Source organism: Bactrocera oleae, chromosome 3, assembly GCF_042242935.1.
Source record: "Bactrocera oleae isolate idBacOlea1 chromosome 3, idBacOlea1, whole genome shotgun sequence".
NCBI lineage: Eukaryota > Metazoa > Arthropoda > Insecta > Diptera > Tephritidae > Bactrocera > Bactrocera oleae.
In genome coordinates, this window is record NC_091537.1 from 41,486,454 (window position 1) to 41,507,838 (window position 21,385).

A 21,385-nucleotide genomic window follows, 5' to 3' on the forward strand; every position below is an offset into this window, starting at 1 on the left:
ATTCTGCAATAACAATATAATTTGATTTTCGCTCAAATCAGTAAAATTCATGTTTTTCGGCTTAAGCAGTACAGTGCTCACGCAATTGACATACAATTTACAAAAAAATCGACTTTGAGTCTAAAACTAAGATAGTGCAATTTTTTCGGCTTAAGCAGTACAGTGCTCACGCAATTGACATACAATTTACAAGAAAATCGACTTTAAGTCTAAAGCTAAGAAAGTGCAATTATTTCGGTTATATGAATATGTCAATTCTGTAATAACAATATAATTTGACTTTCGCTCAAATCAGTAAAATTCATGTTTTTCGGCTTAAGCAGTACAGTGCTGCCGCAATTGACATACAATTTACAAGAAAATCGACTTTGAGTCTAAAACTAAGAAAGTGCAATTTTTTCGGTTATATGAATATGTGAATTCTGCAATAACAATATAATTTGATTTTCGCTCAAATCAGTAAAATTCATGTTTTTCGGCTTAAGCGGTACAGTGCTTACGCAATTGACATACAATTTACAAGAAAATCGACTTTGAGTCTAAACCTAAGAAAGTGCAACTTTTTCGGTAATATTAATTTGTTAATCCTGCAATAACATTATAATTTGATTTTCGCTCAAATCAGTAAAATTCATGTTTTTCGGCTTAAGCGGTACAGTGCTTACGCAATTGACATACAATTTTCAAGAAAATCGACTTTGAGTCTAAACCTAAGAAAGTGCAACTTTTTCGGTAATATTAATTTGTTAATCCTGCAATAACATTATAATTTGATTTTCGCTCAAATCAGTAAAATTCATGTTTTTCGGCTTAAGCGGTACAGTGCTGCCGCAATTGACATACAATTAACAAGAAAATCGACTTTAAGTCTAAAACTAAGAAAGTGCTATTATTTCGGTTATATGAATATGTCAATTCTGCAATAACAAAATAATTTGACATTCGCTCAAATCAGTAAAATTCATGTTTTTCGGCATAAGCGGTACAGTGCTCACGCAATTGACATACAATTTAGAAGAAAATCGACTTTAAGCCTAAAACTAAGAAAGTGCAATTTTTTCGGTTATATGAATATGTCAATTCTGTAATAACAATATAATTTGACTTTCGCTGAAATCAGTAAAATTCATGTTTTTCGGCTTAAGCAGTACAGTGCTGCCGCAATTGACATACAATTTACAAGAAAATCGACTTTGAGTCTAAAACTAAGAAAGTGCAATTTTTTCGGTTATATGAATATGTCAATTCTGTAATAACAATATAATTTGACTTTCGCTCAAATCAACTTTGAGTCTAAAACTAAGAAAGTGCAATTTTTTCGGTTATATGAATATGTCAATTCTGTAATAACAATATAATTTGACTTTCGCTCAAATCAGTAAAATTCATGTTTTTCGGCTTAAGCGGTACAGTGCTTACGCAATTGACATACAATTTACAAGAAAATCGACTTTGAGTCTAAACCTAAGAAAGTGCAACTTTTTCGGTAATATTAATTTGTTAATCCTGCAATAACATTATAATTTTACTTTCGCTCAAATCAGTAAAATTCATGTTTTTCGGCTTAAGCAGTACAGTGCTCACGCAATTGACATACAATTTAAAAAAAAATCGACTTTAAGCCTAAAACTAAGAAAGTGCAATTTTTTCGGTTATATGAATATGTCAATTCTGTAATAACAATATAATTTGATTTTCGCTCAAATCAGTAAAATTCATGTTTTTCGGCTTAATCAGTACAGTGCTCACGCAATTGACATACAATTTACAAGAAAATCGACTTTGAGTCTAAAACTAAGAAATTGCAGTTTTTTCGGTTATATGAATATGTCAATTCTGCAATAACAATATAATTTGATTTTCGCTCAAATCAGTAAAATTCATGTTTTTCGGCTTAAGCAGTACAGTGCTCACGCAATTGACATACAATTTACAAAAAAATCGACTTTGAGTCTAAAACTAAGATAGTGCAATTTTTTCGGCTTAAGCAGTACAGTGCTCACGCAATTGACATACAATTTACAAGAAAATCGACTTTAAGTCTAAAGCTAAGAAAGTGCAATTATTTCGGTTATATGAATATGTCAATTCTGCAATAACAATATAATTTGATTTTCGCTCAAATCAGTAAAATTCATGTTTTTCGGCTTAATCAGTACAGTGCTCACGCAATTGACATACAATTTACAAGAAAATCGACTTTGAGTCTAAAACTAAGAAATTGCAATTTTTTCGGTTATATGAATATGTCAATTCTGCAATAACAATATAATTTGATTTTCGCTCAAATCAGTAAAATTCATGTTTTTCGGCTTAATCAGTACAGTGCTCACGCAATTGACATACAATTTACAAGAAAATCGACTTTGAGTCTAAAACTAAGAAATTGCAATTTTTTCGGTTATATGAATATGTCAATTCTGTAATAACAATATAATTTGATTTTCGCTCAAATCAGTAAAATTCATGTTTTTCGGCTTAATCAGTACAGTGCTCACGCAATTGACATACAATTTACAAGAAAATCGACTTTGAGTCTTAAACTAAGAAATTGCAATTTTTTCGGTTATATGAAGATGTCAATTCTGCAATAACAATATAATTTGATTTTCGCTCAAATCAGTAAAATTCATGTTTTTCGGCTTAAGCAGTACAGTGCTCACGCAATTGACATACAATTTAAAAAAAAATCGACTTTAAGCCTAAAACTATGAAAGTGCAATTTTTTCGGTTATATGAATATGTCAATTCTGTAATAACAATATAATTTGATTTTCGCTCAAATCAGTAAAATTCATGTTTTTCGGCTTAATCAGTACAGTGCTCACGCAATTGACATACAATTTACAAGAAAATCGACTTTGAGTCTAAAACTAAGAAATTGCAATTTTTTCGGTTATATGAATATGTCAATTCTGTAATAACAATATAATTTGATTTTCGCTCAAATCAGTAAAATTCATGTTTTTCATCTTAAGCGGTACAGTGCTCACGCAATTGACATACAATTTAGAAGAAAATCGACTTTAAGTCTAAAACTAAGAAAGTGCAATTATTTCGGTTATATGAATATGTCAATTCTGCAATAACAATATAATTTGACATTCGCTCAAATCAGTAAAATTCATGTTTTTCGGCATAAGCGGTACAGTGCTCACGCAATTGACATACAATTTAGAAGAAAATCGACTTTAAGCCTAAAACTAAGAAAGTGCAATTTTTTCGGTTATATGAATATGTCAATTCTGTAATAACAATATAATTTGACTTTCGCTGAAATCAGTAAAATTCATGTTTTTCGGCTTAAGCAGTACAGTGCTGCCGCAATTGACATACAATTTACAAGAAAATCGACTTTGAGTCTAAAACTAAGAAAGTGCAATTTTTTCGGTTATATGAATATGTCAATTCTGCAATAACAATATAATTTGATTTTCGCTCAAATCAGTAAAATTCATGTTTTTCATCTTAAGCGGTACAGTGCTCACGCAATTGACATACAATTTAGAAGAAAATCGACTTTAAGTCTAAAACTAAGAAAGTGCAATTATTTCGGTTATATGAATATGTCAATTCTGTAATAACAATATAATTTGACTTTCGCTGAAATCAGTAAAATTCATGTTTTTCGGCTTAAGCGGTACAGTGCTTACGCAATTGACATACAATTTACAAGAAAATCGACTTTGAGTCTAAACCTAAGAAAGTGCAACTTTTTCGGTAATATTAATTTGTTAATCCTGCAATAACATTATAATTTTACTTTCGCTCAAATCAGTAAAATTCATGTTTTTCGGCTTAAGCGGTACAGTGCTGCCGCAATTGACATACAATTAACAAGAAAATCGACTTTAAGTCTAAAACTAAGAAAGTGCTATTATTTCGGTTATATGAATATGTCAATTCTGCAATAACAAAATAATTTGACATTCGCTCAAATCAGTAAAATTCATGTTTTTCGGCATAAGCGGTACAGTGCTCACGCAATTGACATACAATTTAGAAGAAAATCGACTTTAAGCCTAAAACTAAGAAAGTGCAATTTTTTCGGTTATATGAATATGTCAATTCTGTAATAACAATATAATTTGACTTTCGCTGAAATCAGTAAAATTCATGTTTTTCGGCTTAAGCAGTACAGTGCTGCCGCAATTGACATACAATTTACAAGAAAATCGACTTTGAGTCTAAAACTAAGAAAGTGCAATTTTTTCGGTTATATGAATATGTCAATTCTGTAATAACAATATAATTTGACTTTCGCTCAAATCAGTAAAATTCATGTTTTTCGGCTTAAGCGGTACAGTGCTTACGCAATTGACATACAATTTACAAGAAAATCGACTTTGAGTCTAAACCTAAGAAAGTGCAACTTTTTCGGTAATATTAATTTGTTAATCCTGCAATAACATTATAATTTTACTTTCGCTCAAATCAGTAAAATTCATGTTTTTCGGCTTAAGCAGTACAGTGCTCACGCAATTGACATACAATTTAAAAAAAAATCGACTTTAAGCCTAAAACTAAGAAAGTGCAATTTTTTCGGTTATATGAATATGTCAATTCTGTAATAACAATATAATTTGATTTTCGCTCAAATCAGTAAAATTCATGTTTTTCGGCTTAATCAGTACAGTGCTCACGCAATTGACATACAATTTACAAGAAAATCGACTTTGAGTCTAAAACTAAGAAATTGCAATTTTTTCGGTTATATGAATATGTCAATTCTGCAATAACAATATAATTTGATTTTCGCTCAAATCAGTAAAATTCATGTTTTTCGGCTTAAGCAGTACAGTGCTCACGCAATTGACATACAATTTACAAAAAAATCGACTTTGAGTCTAAAACTAAGATAGTGCAATTTTTTCGGCTTAAGCAGTACAGTGCTCACGCAATTGACATACAATTTACAAGAAAATCGACTTTGAGTCTAAAACTAAGAAATTGCAATTTTTTCGGTTATATGAATATGTCAATTCTGCAATAACAATATAATTTGATTTTCGCTCAAATCAGTAAAATTCATGTTTTTCGGCTTAATCAGTACAGTGCTCACGCAATTGACATACAATTTACAAGAAAATCGACTTTGAGTCTAAAACTAAGAAATTGCAATTTTTTCGGTTATATGAATATGTCAATTCTGTAATAACAATATAATTTGATTTTCGCTCAAATCAGTAAAATTCATGTTTTTCGGCTTAATCAGTACAGTGCTCACGCAATTGACATACAATTTACAAGAAAATCGACTTTGAGTCTAAAACTAAGAAATTGCAATTTTTTCGGTTATATGAAGATGTCAATTCTGCAATAACAATATAATTTGATTTTCGCTCAAATCAGTAAAATTCATGTTTTTCGGCTTAAGCAGTACAGTGCTCACGCAATTGACATACAATTTAAAAAAAAATCGACTTTAAGCCTAAAACTAAGAAAGTGCAATTTTTTCGGTTATATAAATATGTCAATTCTGTAATAACAATATAATTTGATTTTCGCTCAAATCAGTAAAATTCATGTTTTTCGGCTTAATCAGTACAGTGCTCACGCAATTGACATACAATTTACAAGAAAATCGACTTTGAGTCTAAAACTAAGAAATTGCAATTTTTTCGGTTATATGAATATGTCAATTCTGTAATAACAATATAATTTGATTTTCGCTCAAATCAGTAAAATTCATGTTTTTCATCTTAAGCGGTACAGTGCTCACGCAATTGACATACAATTTAGAAGAAAATCGACTTTAAGTCTAAAACTAAGAAAGTGCAATTATTTCGGTTATATGAATATGTCAATTCTGCAATAACAATATAATTTGACATTCGCTCAAATCAGTAAAATTCATGTTTTTCGGCATAAGCAGTACAGAGCTGCCGCAATTGACATACAATTAACAAGAAAATCGACTTTAAGTCTAAAACTAAGAAAGTGGAATTATTTCGGTTATATGAATATGTCAATTCTGCAATAACAAAATAATTTGACATTCGCTCAAATCAGTAAAATTCATGTTTTTCGGCATAAGCGGTACAGTGCTCACGCAATTGACATACAATTTAGAAGAAAATCGACTTTAAGCCTAAAACTAAGAAAGTGCAATTTTTTCGGTTATATGAATATGTCAATTCTGTAATAACAATATAATTTGACTTTCGCTCAAAACAGTAAAATTCATGTTTTTCGGCTTAATCAGTACAGTGCTCACGCAATTGACATACAATTTACAAGAAAATCGACTTTGAGTCTAAAACTAAGAAATTGCAATTTTTTCGGTTATATGAATATGTCAATTCTGCAATAACAATATAATTTGATTTTCGCTCAAATCAGTAAAATTCATGTTTTTCGGCTCAATCAGTACAGTGCTCACGCAATTGACATACAATTTACAAGAAAATCGACTTTGAGTCTAAAACTAAGAAATTGCAATTTTTTCGGTTATATGAATATGTCAATTCTGTAATAACAATATAATTTGATTTTCGCTCAAATCAGTAAAATTCATGTTTTTCGGCTTAATCAGTACAGTGCTCACGCAATTGACATACAATTTACAAGAAAATCGACTTTGAGTCTAAAACTAAGAAATTGCAATTTTTTCGGTTATATGAATATGTCAATTCTGCAATAACAATATAATTTGATTTTCGCTCAAATCAGTAAAATTCATGTTATTCGGCTTAAGCAGTACAGTGCTCACGCAATTGACATACAATTTAAAAAAAAATCGACTTTAAGCCTAAAACTAAGAAAGTGCAATTTTTTCGGTTATATGAATATGTCAATTCTGTAATAACAATATAATTTGATTTTCGCTCAAATCAGTAAAATTCATGTTTTTCGGCTTAATCAGTACAGTGCTCACGCAATTGACATACAATTTACAAGAAAATCGACTTTGAGTCTAAAACTAAGAAATTGCAATTTTTTCGGTTATATGAATATGTCAATTCTGTAATAACAATATAATTTGATTTTCGCTCAAATCAGTAAAATTCATGTTTTTCATCTTAAGCGGTACAGTGCTCACGCAATTGACATACAATTTAGAAGAAAATCGACTTTAAGTCTAAAACTAAGAAAGTGCAATTATTTCGGTTATATGAATATGTCAATTCTGCAATAACAATATAATTTGACATTCGCTCAAATCAGTAAAATTCATGTTTTTCGGCATAAGCAGTACAGTGCTGCCGCAATTGACATACAATTAACAAGAAAATCGACTTTAAGTCTAAAACTAAGAAAGTGCAATTATTTCGGTTATATGAATATGTCAATTCTGCAATAACAAAATAATTTGACATTCGCTCAAATCAGTAAAATTCATGTTTTTCGGCATAAGCGGTACAGTGCTCACGCAATTGACATACAATTTAGAAGAAAATCGACTTTAAGCCTAAAACTAAGAAAGTGCAATTTTTTCGGTTATATGAATATGTCAATTCTGTAATAACAATATAATTTGACTTTCGCTCAAATCAGTAAAATTCATGTTTTTCGGCTTAAGCAGTACAGTGCTGCCGCAATTGACATACAATTTACAAGAAAATCGACTTTGAGTCTAAAACTAAGAAAGTGCAATTTTTTCGGTTATATGAATATGTGAATTCTGCAATAACAATATAATTTGATTTTCGCTCAAATCAGTAAAATTCATGTTTTTCGGCTTAAGCGGTACAGTGCTTACGCAATTGACATACAATTTACAAGAAAATCGACTTTGAGTCTAAACCTAAGAAAGTGCAACTTTTTCGGTAATATTAATTTGTTAATCCTGCAATAACATTATAATTTTACTTTCGCTCAAATCAGTAAAATTCATGTTTTTCGGCTTAAGCAGTACAGTGCTCACGCAATTGACATACAATTTAAAAGAAAATCGACTTTAAGCCTAAAACTAAGAAAGTGCAATTTTTTCGGTTATATGAATATGTCAATTCTGTAATAACAATATAATTTGATTTTCGCTCAAATCAGTAAAATTCATGTTTTTCGGCTTAATCAGTACAGTGCTCACGCAATTGACATACAATTTTCAAGAAAATCGACTTTGAGTCTAAAACTAAGAAATTGCAATTTTTTCGGTTATATGAATATGTCAATTCTGCAATAACAATATAATTTGATTTTCGCTCAAATCAGTAAAATTCATGTTATTCGGCTTAAGCAGTACAGTGCTCACGCAATTGACATACAATTTACAAAAAAATCGACTTTGAGTCTAAAACTAAGAAAGTGCAATTTTTTCGGCTTAAGCAGTAGAGTGCTCACGCAATTGACATACAATTTACAAGAAAATCGACTTTGAGTCTAAAACTAAGAAATTGCAATTTTTTCGGTTATATGAATATGTCAATTCTGCAATAACAATATAATTTGATTTTCGCTCAAATCAGTAAAATTCATGTTTTTCGGCTTAAGCAGTGCAGTGCTGCCGCAATTGACATACAATTTACAAGAAAATCGACTTTGAGTCTAAAACTAAGAAAGTGCAATTTTTTCGGCTTAAGCAGTACAGTGCTCACGCAATTGACATACAATTTACAAGAAAATCGACTTTAAGTCTAAAGCTAAGAAAGTGCAATTATTTCGGTTATATGAATATGTCAATTCTGCAATAACAATATAATTTGATTTTCGCTCAAATCAGTAAAATTCATGTTTTTCGGCTTAAGCAGTACAGTGCTGCCGCAATTGACATACAATTTACAAGAAAATCGACTTTGAGTCTAAAACTAAGAAAGTGCAATTTTTTCGGCTTAAGCAGTACAGTGCTCACGCAATTGACATACAATTTAAAAAAAAATCGACTTTAAGCCTAAAACTAAGAAAGTGCAATTTTTTCGTTTATATGAATATGTCAATTCTGTAATAACAATATAATTTGATTTTCGCTCAAATCAGTAAAATTCATGTTTTTCGGCTTAATCAGTACAGTGCTCACGCAATTGACATACAATTTACAAGAAAATCGACTTTGAGTCTAAAACTAAGAAATTGCAATTTTTTTGGTTATATGAATATGTCAATTCTGTAATAACAATATAATTTGATTTTCGCTCAAATCAGTAAAATTCATGTTTTTCATCTTAAGCGGTACAGTGCTCACGCAATTGACATACAATTTAGAAGAAAATCGACTTTAAGTCTAAAACTAAGAAAGTGCAATTATTTCGGTTATATGAATATGTCAATTCTGCAATAACAATATAATTTGACATTCGCTCAAATCAGTAAAATTCATGTTTTTCGGCATAAGCAGTACAGTGCTGCCGCAATTGACATACAATTAACAAGAAAATCGACTTTAAGTCTAAAACTAAGAAAGTGCAATTATTTCGGTTATATGAATATGTCAATTCTGCAATAACAAAATAATTTGACATTCGCTCAAATCAGTAAAATTCATGTTTTTCGGCATAAGCGGTACAGTGCTCACGCAATTGACATACAATTTAGAAGAAAATCGACTTTAAGCCTAAAACTAAGAAAGTGCAATTTTTTCGGTTATATGAATATGTCAATTCTGTAATAACAATATAATTTGACTTTCGCTCAAATCAGTAAAATTCATGTTTTTCGGCTTAAGCGGTACAGTGCTGCCGCAATTGACATACAATTTACAAGAAAATCGACTTTGAGTCTAAAACTAAGAAAGTGCAATTTTTTCGGTTATATGAATATGTGAATTCTGCAATAACAATATAATTTGATTTTCGCTCAAATCAGTAAAATTCATGTTTTTCGGCTTAAGCGGTACAGTGCTTACGCAATTGACATACAATTTACAAGAAAATCGACTTTGAGTCTAAACCTAAGAAAGTGCAACTTTTTCGGTAATATTAATTTGTTAATCCTGCAATAACATTATAATTTTACTTTCGCTCAAATCAGTAAAATTCATGTTTTTCGGCTTAAGCAGTACAGTGCTCACGCAATTGACATACAATTTAAAAGAAAATCGACTTTAAGCCTAAAACTAAGAAAGTGCAATTTTTTCGGTTATATGAATATGTCAATTCTGTAATAACAATATAATTTGATTTTCGCTCAAATCAGTAAAATTCATGTTTTTCGGCTTAATCAGTACAGTGCTCACGCAATTGACATACAATTTACAAGAAAATCGACTTTGAGTCTAAAACTAAGAAATTGCAATTTTTTCGGTTATATGAATATGTCAATTCTGCAATAACAATATAGTTTGATTTTCGCTCAAATCAGTAAAATTCATGTTATTCGGCTTAAGCAGTACAGTGCTCACGCAATTGACATACAATTTACAAAAAAATCGACTTTGAGTCTAAAACTAAGAAAGTGCAATTTTTTCGGCTTAAGCAGTAGAGTGCTCACGCAATTGACATACAATTTACAAGAAAATCGACTTTGAGTCTAAAACTAAGAAATTGCAATTTTTTCGGTTATATGAATATGTCAATTCTGCAATAACAATATAATTTGATTTTCGCTCAAATCAGTAAAATTCATGTTTTTCGGCATAAGCGGTACAGTGCTCACGCAATTGACATACAATTTAGAAGAAAATCGACTTTAAGCCTAAAACTAAGAAAGTGCAATTTTTTCGGTTATATGAATATGTCAATTCTGTAATAACAATATAATTTGACTTTCGCTCAAATCAGTAAAATTCATGTTTTTCGGCTTAAGCAGTACAGTGCTGCCGCAATTGACATACAATTTACAAGAAAATCGACTTTGAGTCTAAAACTAAGAAAGTGCAATTTTTTCGGTTATATGAATATGTGAATTCTGCAATAACAATATAATTTGATTTTCGCTCAAATCAGTAAAATTCATGTTTTTCGGCTTAAGCGGTACAGTGCTTACGCAATTGACATACAATTTACAAGAAAATCGACTTTGAGTCTAAACCTAAGAAAGTGCAACTTTTTCGGTAATATTAATTTGTTAATCCTGCAATAACATTATAATTTGATTTTCGCTCAAATCAGTAAAATTCATGTTTTTCGGCTTAAGCGGTACAGTGCTGCCGCAATTGACATACAATTAACAAGAAAATCGACTTTGAGTCTAAACCTAAGAAAGTGCAACTTTTTCGGTAATATTAATTTGTTAATCCTGCAATAACAATATAATTTGATTTTCGCTCAAATCAGTAAAATTCATGTTTTTCGGCTTAAGCGGTACAGTGCTTACGCAATTGACATACAATTTACAAGAAAATCGACTTTGAGTGTAAAACTAAGAAAGTGCAATTTTTTCGGTTATATGAATATGTGAATTCTGCAATAACAATATAATTTGATTTTCGCTCAAATCAGTAAAATTCATGTTTTTCGGCTTAAGCGGTACAGTGCTGCCGCAATTGAGATACAATTAACAAGAAAATCGACTTTAAGTCTAAAACTAAGAAAGTGCTATTATTTCGGTTATATGAATATGTCAATTCTGCAATAACAAAATAATTTGACATTCGCTCAAATCAGTAAAATTCATGTTTTTCGGCATAAGCGGTACAGTGCTCACGCAATTGACATACAATTTAGAAGAAAATCGACTTTAAGCCTAAAACTAAGAAAGTGCAATTATTTCGGTTATATGAATATGTCAATTCTGCAATAACAATATAATTTGAAATTCGCTCAAATCAGTAAAATTCATGTTTTTCGGCTTAAGCAGTACAGTGCTGCCGCAATTGACATACAATTTACAAGAAAATCGACTTTGAGTCTAAAACTAAGAAAGTGCAATTTTTTCGGTTATATGAATATGTCAATTCTGTAATAACAATATAATTTGACTTTCGCTCAAATCAGTAAAATTCATGTTTTTCGGCTTAAGCGGTACAGTGCTTACGCAATTGACATACAATTTACAAGAAAATCGACTTTGAGTCTAAACCTAAGAAAGTGCAACTTTTTCGGTAATATTAATTTGTTAATCCTGCAATAACATTATAATTTTACTTTCGCTCAAATCAGTAAAATTCATGTTTTTCGGCTTAAGCAGTACAGTGCTCACGCAATTGACATACAATTTAAAAAAAAATCGACTTTAAGCCTAAAACTAAGAAAGTGCAATTTTTTCGGTTATATGAATATGTCAATTCTGTAATAACAATATAATTTGATTTTCGCTCAAATCAGTAAAATTCATGTTTTTCGGCTTAATCAGTACAGTGCTCACGCAATTGACATACAATTTACAAGAAAATCGACTTTGAGTCTAAAACTAAGAAATTGCAATTTTTTCGGTTATATGAATATGTCAATTCTGCAATAACAATATAATTTGATTTTCGCTCAAATCAGTAAAATTCATGTTATTCGGCTTAAGCAGTACAGTGCTCACGCAATTGACATACAATTTACAAAAAAATCGACTTTGAGTCTAAAACTAAGAAAGTGCAATTTTTTCGGCTTAAGCAGTAGAGTGCTCACGCAATTGACATACAATTTACAAGAAAATCGACTTTGAGTCTAAAACTAAGAAATTGCAATTTTTTCGGTTATATGAATATGTCAATTCTGCAATAACAATATAATTTGATTTTCGCTCAAATCAGTAAAATTCATGTTTTTCGGCTTAAGCAGTACAGTGCTCACGCAATTGACATACAATTTACAAAAAAATCGACTTTGAGTCTAAAACTAAGATAGTGCAATTTTTTCGGCTTAAGCAGTACAGTGCTCACGCAATTGACATACAATTTACAAGAAAATCGACTTTAAGTCTAAAGCTAAGAAAGTGCAATTATTTCGGTTATATGAATATGTCAATTCTGCAATAACAATATAATTTGATTTTCGCTCAAATCAGTAAAATTCATGTTTTTCGGCTTAAGCAGTGCAGTGCTGCCGCAATTGACATACAATTTACAAGAAAATCGACTTTGAGTCTAAAACTAAGAAAGTGCAATTTTTTCGGCTTAAGCAGTACAGTGCTCACGCAATTGACATACAATTTACAAGAAAATCGACTTTAAGTCTAAAGCTAAGAAAGTGCAATTATTTCGGTTATATGAATATGTCAATTCTGCAATAACAATATAATTTGATTTTCGCTCAAATCAGTAAAATTCATGTTTTTCGGCTTAAGCAGTACAGTGCTGCCGCAATTGACATACAATTTACAAGAAAATCGACTTTGAGTCTAAAACTAAGAAAGTGCAATTTTTTCGGTTATATGAATATGTCAATTCTGCAATAACAATATAATTTGATTTTCGCTCAAATCAGTAAAATTCATGTTATTCGACTTAAGCAGTACAGTGCTCACGCAATTGACATACAATTTACAAAAAAATCGACTTTGAGTCTAAAACTAAGAAAGTGCAATTTTTTCGGCTTAAGCAGTACAGTGCTCACGCAATTGACATACAATTTACAAGAAAATCGACTTTAAGTCTAAAACTAAGAAAGTGCAATTTTTTCGGTTACATGAATATGTCAATTCTGCAATAACAATATAATTTGACATTCGCTCAAATCAGTAAAATTCATGTTTTTCGGCATAAGCGGTACAGTGCTCACGCAATTGACATACAATTTAAAAGAAAATTGACTTTAAGCCTAAAACTAAGAAAGTGCAATTTTTTCGGTTATATGAATATGTGAATTCTGCAATAACAATATAATTTGATTTTCGCTCAAATCAGTAAAATTCATGTTTTTCGGCTTAAGCGGTACAGTGCTTACGCAATTGACATACAATTTACAAGAAAATCGACTTTGAGTCTAAACCTAAGAAAGTGCAACTTTTTCGGTAATATTAATTTGTTAATCCTGCAATGACATTATAATTTTACTTTCGCTCAAATCAGTAAAATTCATGTTTTTCGGCTTAAGCAGTACAGTGCTCACGCAATTGACATACAATTTAAAAGAAAATCGACTTTAAGCCTAAAACTAAGAAACTGCAATTTTTTCGGTTATATGAATATGTCAATTCTGCAATAACAATATAATTTGATTTTCGCTCAAACCAGTAAAATTCATGTTTTTCGGCTTAAGCAGTGCAGTGCTGCCGCAATTGACATACAATTTACAAGAAAATCGACTTTGAGTCTAAAACTAAGAAAGTGCAATTTTTTCGGCTTAAGCAGTACAGTGCTCACGCAATTGACATACAATTTACAAGAAAATCGACTTTAAGTCTAAAGCTAAGAAAGTGCAATTATTTCGGTTATATGAATATGTCAATTCTGCAATAACAATATAATTTGATTTTCGCTCAAATCAGTAAAATTCATGTTTTTCGGCTTAAGCAGTACAGTGCTGCCGCAATTGACATACAATTTACAAGAAAATCGACTTTGAGTCTAAAACTAAGAAAGTGCAATTTTTTCGGTTATATGAATATGTCAATTCTGCAATAACAATATAATCTGATTTTCGCTCAAATCAGTAAAATTCATGTTATTCGACTTAAGCAGTACAGTGCTCACGCAATTGACATACAATTTACAAAAAAATCGACTTTGAGTCTAAAACTAAGAAAGTGCAATTTTTTCGGCTTAAGCAGTACAGTGCTCACGCAATTGACATACAATTTACAAGAAAATCGACTTTAAGTCTAAAACTAAGAAAGTGCAATTTTTTCGGTTACATGAATATGTCAATTCTGCAATAACAATATAATTTGACATTCGCTCAAATCAGTAAAATTCATGTTTTTCGGCATAAGCGGTACAGTGCTCACGCAATTGACATACAATTTAGAAGAAAATCGACTTTAAGCCTAAAACTAAGAAAGTGCAATTTTTTCGGTTATATGAATATGTCAATTCTGTAATAACAATATAATTTGACTTTCGCTCAAATCAGTAAAATTCATGTTTTTCGGCTTAAGCAGTACAGTACTGCCGCAATTGACATACAATTTACAAGAAAATCGACTTTGAGTCTAAAACTAAGAAAGTGCAATTTTTTCGGTTATATGAATATGTGAATTCTGCAATAACAATATAATTTGATTTTCGCTCAAATCAGTAAAATTCATGTTTTTCGGCTTAAGCGGTACAGTGCTTACGCAATTGACATACAATTTACAAGAAAATCGACTTTGAGTCTAAACCTAAGAAAGTGCAACTTTTTCGGTAATATTAATTTGTTATTCCTGCAATAACATTATAATTTTACTTTCGCTCAAATCAGAAAAATTCATGTTTTTCGGATTAAGCAGTACAGTGCTCACGCAATTGACATACAATTTAAAAGAAAATCGACTTTAAGCCTAAAACTAAGAAACTGCAATTTTTTCGGTTATATGAATATGTCAATTCTGTAATAACAATATAATTTGATTTTCGCTCAAATCAGTAAAATTCATGTTTTTCGGCTTAATCAGTACAGTGCTCACGCAATTGACATACAATTTACAAGAAAATCGACTTTGAGTCTAAAACTAAGAAATTGCAATTTTTTCGGTTATATGAATATGTCAATTCTGCAATAACAATATAATTTGATTTTCGCTCAAATCAGTAAAATTCATGTTTTTCGGCTTAAGCAGTGCAGTGCTGCCGCAATTGACATACAATTTACAAGAAAATCGACTTTGAGTCTAAAACTAAGAAAGTGCAATTTTTTCGGCTTAAGCAGTACAGTGCTCACGCAATTGACATACAATTTACAAGAAAATCGACTTTAAGTCTAAAGCTAAGAAAGTGCAATTATTTCGGTTATATGAATATGTCAATTCTGCAATAACAATATAATTTGATTTTCGCTCAAATCAGTAAAATTCATGTTTTTCGGCTTAAGCAGTACAGTGCTGCCGCAATTGACATACAATTTACAAGAAAATCGACTTTGAGTCTAAAACTAAGAAAGTGCAATTTTTTCGGTTATATGAATATGTCAATTCTGCAATAACAATATAATTTGATTTTCGCTCAAATCAGTAAAATTCATGTTATTCGACTTAAGCAGTACAGTGCTCACGCAATTGACATACAATTTACAAAAAAATCGACTTTGAGTCTAAAACTAAGAAAGTGCAATTTTTTCGGCTTAAGCAGTACAGTGCTCACGCAATTGACATACAATTTACAAGAAAATCGACTTTAAGTCTAAAACTAAGAAAGTGCAATTTTTTCGGTTACATGAATATGTCAATTCTGCAATAACAATATAATTTGACATTCGCTCAAATCAGTAAAATTCATGTTTTTCGGCATAAGCGGTACAGTGCTCACGCAATTGACATACAATTTAAAAGAAAATTGACTTTAAGCCTAAAACTAAGAAAGTGCAATTTTTTCGGTTATATGAATATGTGAATTCTGCAATAACAATATAATTTGATTTTCGCTCAAATCAGTAAAATTCATGTTTTTCGGCTTAAGCGGTACAGTGCTTACGCAATTGACATACAATTTACAAGAAAATCGACTTTGAGTCTAAACCTAAGAAAGTGCAACTTTTTCGGTAATATTAATTTGTTAATCCTGCAATGACATTATAATTTTACTTTCGCTCAAATCAGTAAAATTCATGTTTTTCGGCTTAAGCAGTACAGTGCTCACGCAATTGACATACAATTTAAAAGAAAATCGACTTTAAGCCTAAAACTAAGAAACTGCAATTTTTTCGGTTATATGAATATGTCAATTCTGCAATAACAATATAATTTGATTTTCGCTCAAACCAGTAAAATTCATGTTTTTCGGCTTAAGCAGTGCAGTGCTGCCGCAATTGACATACAATTTACAAGAAAATCGACTTTGAGTCTAAAACTAAGAAAGTGCAATTTTTTCGGCTTAAGCAGTACAGTGCTCACGCAATTGACATACAATTTACAAGAAAATCGACTTTAAGTCTAAAGCTAAGAAAGTGCAATTATTTCGGTTATATGAATATGTCAATTCTGCAATAACAATATAATTTGATTTTCGCTCAAATCAGTAAAATTCATGTTTTTCGGCTTAAGCAGTACAGTGCTGCCGCAATTGACATACAATTTACAAGAAAATCGACTTTGAGTCTAAAACTAAGAAAGTGCAATTTTTTCGGTTATATGAATATGTCAATTCTGCAATAACAATATAATCTGATTTTCGCTCAAATCAGTAAAATTCATGTTATTCGACTTAAGCAGTACAGTGCTCACGCAATTGACATACAATTTACAAAAAAATCGACTTTGAGTCTAAAACTAAGAAAGTGCAATTTTTTCGGCTTAAGCAGTACAGTGCTCACGCAATTGACATACAATTTACAAGAAAATCGACTTTAAGTCTAAAACTAAGAAAGTGCAATTTTTTCGGTTACATGAATATGTCAATTCTGCAATAACAATATAATTTGACATTCGCTCAAATCAGTAAAATTCATGTTTTTCGGCATAAGCGGTACAGTGCTCACGCAATTGACATACAATTTAGAAGAAAATCGACTTTAAGCCTAAAACTAAGAAAGTGCAATTTTTTCGGTTATATGAATATGTCAATTCTGTAATAACAATATAATTTGACTTTCGCTCAAATCAGTAAAATTCATGTTTTTCGGCTTAAGCAGTACAGTACTGCCGCAATTGACATACAATTTACAAGAAAATCGACTTTGAGTCTAAAACTAAGAAAGTGCAATTTTTTCGGTTATATGAATATGTGAATTCTGCAATAACAATATAATTTGATTTTCGCTCAAATCAGTAAAATTCATGTTTTTCGGCTTAAGCGGTACAGTGCTTACGCAATTGACATACAATTTACAAGAAAATCGACTTTGAGTCTAAACCTAAGAAAGTGCAACTTTTTCGGTAATATTAATTTGTTATTCCTGCAATAACATTATAATTTTACTTTCGCTCAAATCAGAAAAATTCATGTTTTTCGGCTTAAGCAGTACAGTGCTCACGCAATTGACATACAATTTAAAAGAAAATCGACTTTAAGCCTAAAACTAAGAAACTGCAATTTTTTCGGTTATATGAATATGTCAATTCTGTAATAACAATATAATTTGATTTTCGCTCAAATCAGTAAAATTCATGTTTTTCGGCTTAATCAGTACAGTGCTCACGCAATTGACATACAATTTACAAGAAAATCGACTTTGAGTCTAAAACTAAGAAATTGCAATTTTTTCGGTTATATGAATATGTCAATTCTGCAATAACAATATAATTTGATTTTCGCTCAAATCAGTAAAATTCATGTTATTCGACTTAAGCAGTACAGTGCTCACGCAATTGACATACAATTTACAAAAAAATCGACTTTGAGTCTAAAACTAAGAAAGTGCAATTTTTTCGGCTTAAGCAGTAGAGTGCTCACGCTATTGACATACAATTTACAAGAAAATCGACTTTGAGTCTATAACTAAGAAATTGCAATTTTTTCGGTTATATGAATATGTCAATTCTGCAATAACAATATAATTTGATTTTCGCTCAAATCAGTAAAATTCATGTTTTTCGGCTTAAGCAGTACAGTGCTCACGCAATTGACATACAATTTACAAAAAAATCGACTTTGAGTCTAAAACTAAGATAGTGCAATTTTTTCGGCTTAAGCAGTACAGTGCTCACGCAATTGACATACAATTTACAAGAAAATCGACTTTAAGTCTAAAGCTAAGAAAGTGCAATTATTTCGGTTATATGAATATGTCAATTCTGCAATAACAATATAATTTGATTTTCGCTCAAATCAGTAAAATTCATGTTTTTCGGCTTAAGCAGTGCAGTGCTCACGCAATTGACATACAATTAACAAAAAAATCGACTTTGAGTCTAAAACTAAGAAAGTGCAATTTTTTCGGCTTAAGCAGTACAGTGCTCACGCAATTGACATACAATTTACAAGAAAATCGACTTTAAGTCTAAAGCTAAGAAAGTGCAATTATTTCGGTTATATGAATATGTCAATTCTGCAATAACAATATAATTTGATTTTCGCTCAAATCAGTAAAATTCATGTTTTTCGGCTTAAGCAGTGCAGTGCTGCCGCAATTGACATACAATTTACAAGAAAATCGACTTTGAGTCTAAAACTAAGAAAGTGCAATTTTTTCGGCTTAAGCAGTACAGTGCTCACGCAATTGACATACAATTTACAAGAAAATCGACTTTAAGTCTAAAGCTAAGAAAGTGCAACTTTTTCGGTTATATGAATATGTCAATTCTGCAATAACAATATAATTTGACATTCGCTCAAATCAGTAAAATTCATGTTTTTCGGCTTAAGCGGTACAGTGCTCACGCAATTGACATACAATTTAGAAGAAAATCGACTTTAAGTCTAAAGCTAAGAAAGTGCAATTATGTCGGTTATATGAATATGTCAATTCTGCAATAACAATATTATTTGAAATTCGCTCAAATCAGTAAAATTTATGTTTTTCATCTTAAGCGGTACAGTGCTCACGCAATTGACATACAATTTAGAAGAAAATCGACTTTAAGTCTAAAACTAAGAAAGTGCAATTATTTCGGTTATATGAATATGTCAATTCTGCAATAACAATATTATTTGAAATTCGCTCAAATCAGTAAAATTTATGTTTTTCATCTTAAGCGGTACAGTGCTCACGCAATTGACATACAATTTACAAGAAAATCGACTTTAAGTCTAAAACTAAGAAAGTGCAATTTTTTCGGTTATATGAATATGTCAATTCTGCAATAACAATATTATTTGAAATTCGCTCAAATCAGTAAAATTTATGTTTTTCATCTTAAGCGGTACAGTGCTCACGCAATTGACATACAATTTAGAAGAAAATCGACTTTAAGTCTAAAACTAAGAAAGTGCAATTATTTCGGTTATATGAATATGTCAATTCTGCAATAACAATATTATTTGAAATTCGCTCAAATCAGTAAAATTCATGTTTTTCGGCTTAATCAGTACAGTGCTCACGCAATTGACATACAATTTACAAGAAAATCGACTTTGAGTCTAAAACTAAGAAATTGCAATTTTTTCGGTTATATGAATATGTCAATTCTGCAATAACAATATAATTTGATTTTCGCTCAAATCAGTAAAATTCATGTTATTCGACTTAAGCAGTACAGTGCTCACGCAATTGACATACAATTTACAAAAAAATCGACTTTGAGTCTAAAACTAAGAAAGTGCAATTTTTTCGGCTTAAGCAGTAGAGTGCTCACGCTATTGACATACAATTTACAAGAAAATCGACTTTGAGTCTATAACTAAGAAATTGCAATTTTTTCGGTTATATGAATATGTCAATTCTGCAATAACAATATAATTTGATTTTCGCTCAAATCAGTAAAATTCATGTTTTTCGGCTTAAGCAGTACAGTGCTCACGCAATTGACATACAATTTACAAAAAAATCGACTTTGAGTCTAAAACTAAGATAGTGCAATTTTTTCGGCTTAAGCAGTACAGTGCTCACGCAATTGACATACAATTTACAAGAAAATCGACTTTAAGTCTAAAGCTAAGAAAGTGCAATTATTTCGGTTATATGAATATGTCAATTCTGCAATAACAATATAATTTGATTTTCGCTCAAATCAGTAAAATTCATGTTTTTCGGCTTAAGCAGTGCAGTGCTCACGCAATTGACATACAATTAACAAAAAAATCGACTTTGAGTCTAAAACTAAGAAAGTGCAATTTTTTCGGCTTAAGCAGTACAGTGCTCACGCAATTGACATACAATTTACAAGAAAATCGACTTTAAGTCTAAAGCTAAGAAAGTGCAATTATTTCGGTTATATGAATATGTCAATTCTGCAATAACAATATAATTTGATTTTCGCTCAAATCAGTAAAATTCATGTTTTTCGGCTTAAGCAGTGCAGTGCTGCCGCAATTGACATACAATTTACAAGAAAATCGACTTTGAGTCTAAAACTAAGAAAGTGCAATTTTTTCGGCTTAAGCAGTACAGTGCTCACGCAATTGACATACAATTTACAAGAAAATCGACTTTAAGTCTAAAGCTAAGAAAGTGCAACTTTTTCGGTTATATGAATATGTCAATTCTGCAATAACAATATAATTTGACATTCGCTCAAATCAGTAAAATTCATGTTTTTCGGCTTAAGCGGTACAGTGCTCACGCAATTGACATACAATTTAGAAGAAAATCGACTTTAAGTCTAAAGCTAAGAAAGTGCAATTATGTCGGTTATATGAATATGTCAATTCTGCAATAACAATATTATTTGAAATTCGCTCAAATCAGTAAAATTTATGTTTTTCATCTTAAGCGGTACAGTGCTCACGCAATTGACATACAATTTAGAAGAAAATCGACTTTAAGTCTAAAACTAAGAAAGTGCAATTATTTCGGTTATATGAATATGTCAATTCTGCAATAACAATATTATTTGAAATTCGCTCAAATCAGTAAAATTTATGTTTTTCATCTTAAGCGGTACAGTGCTCACGCAATTGACA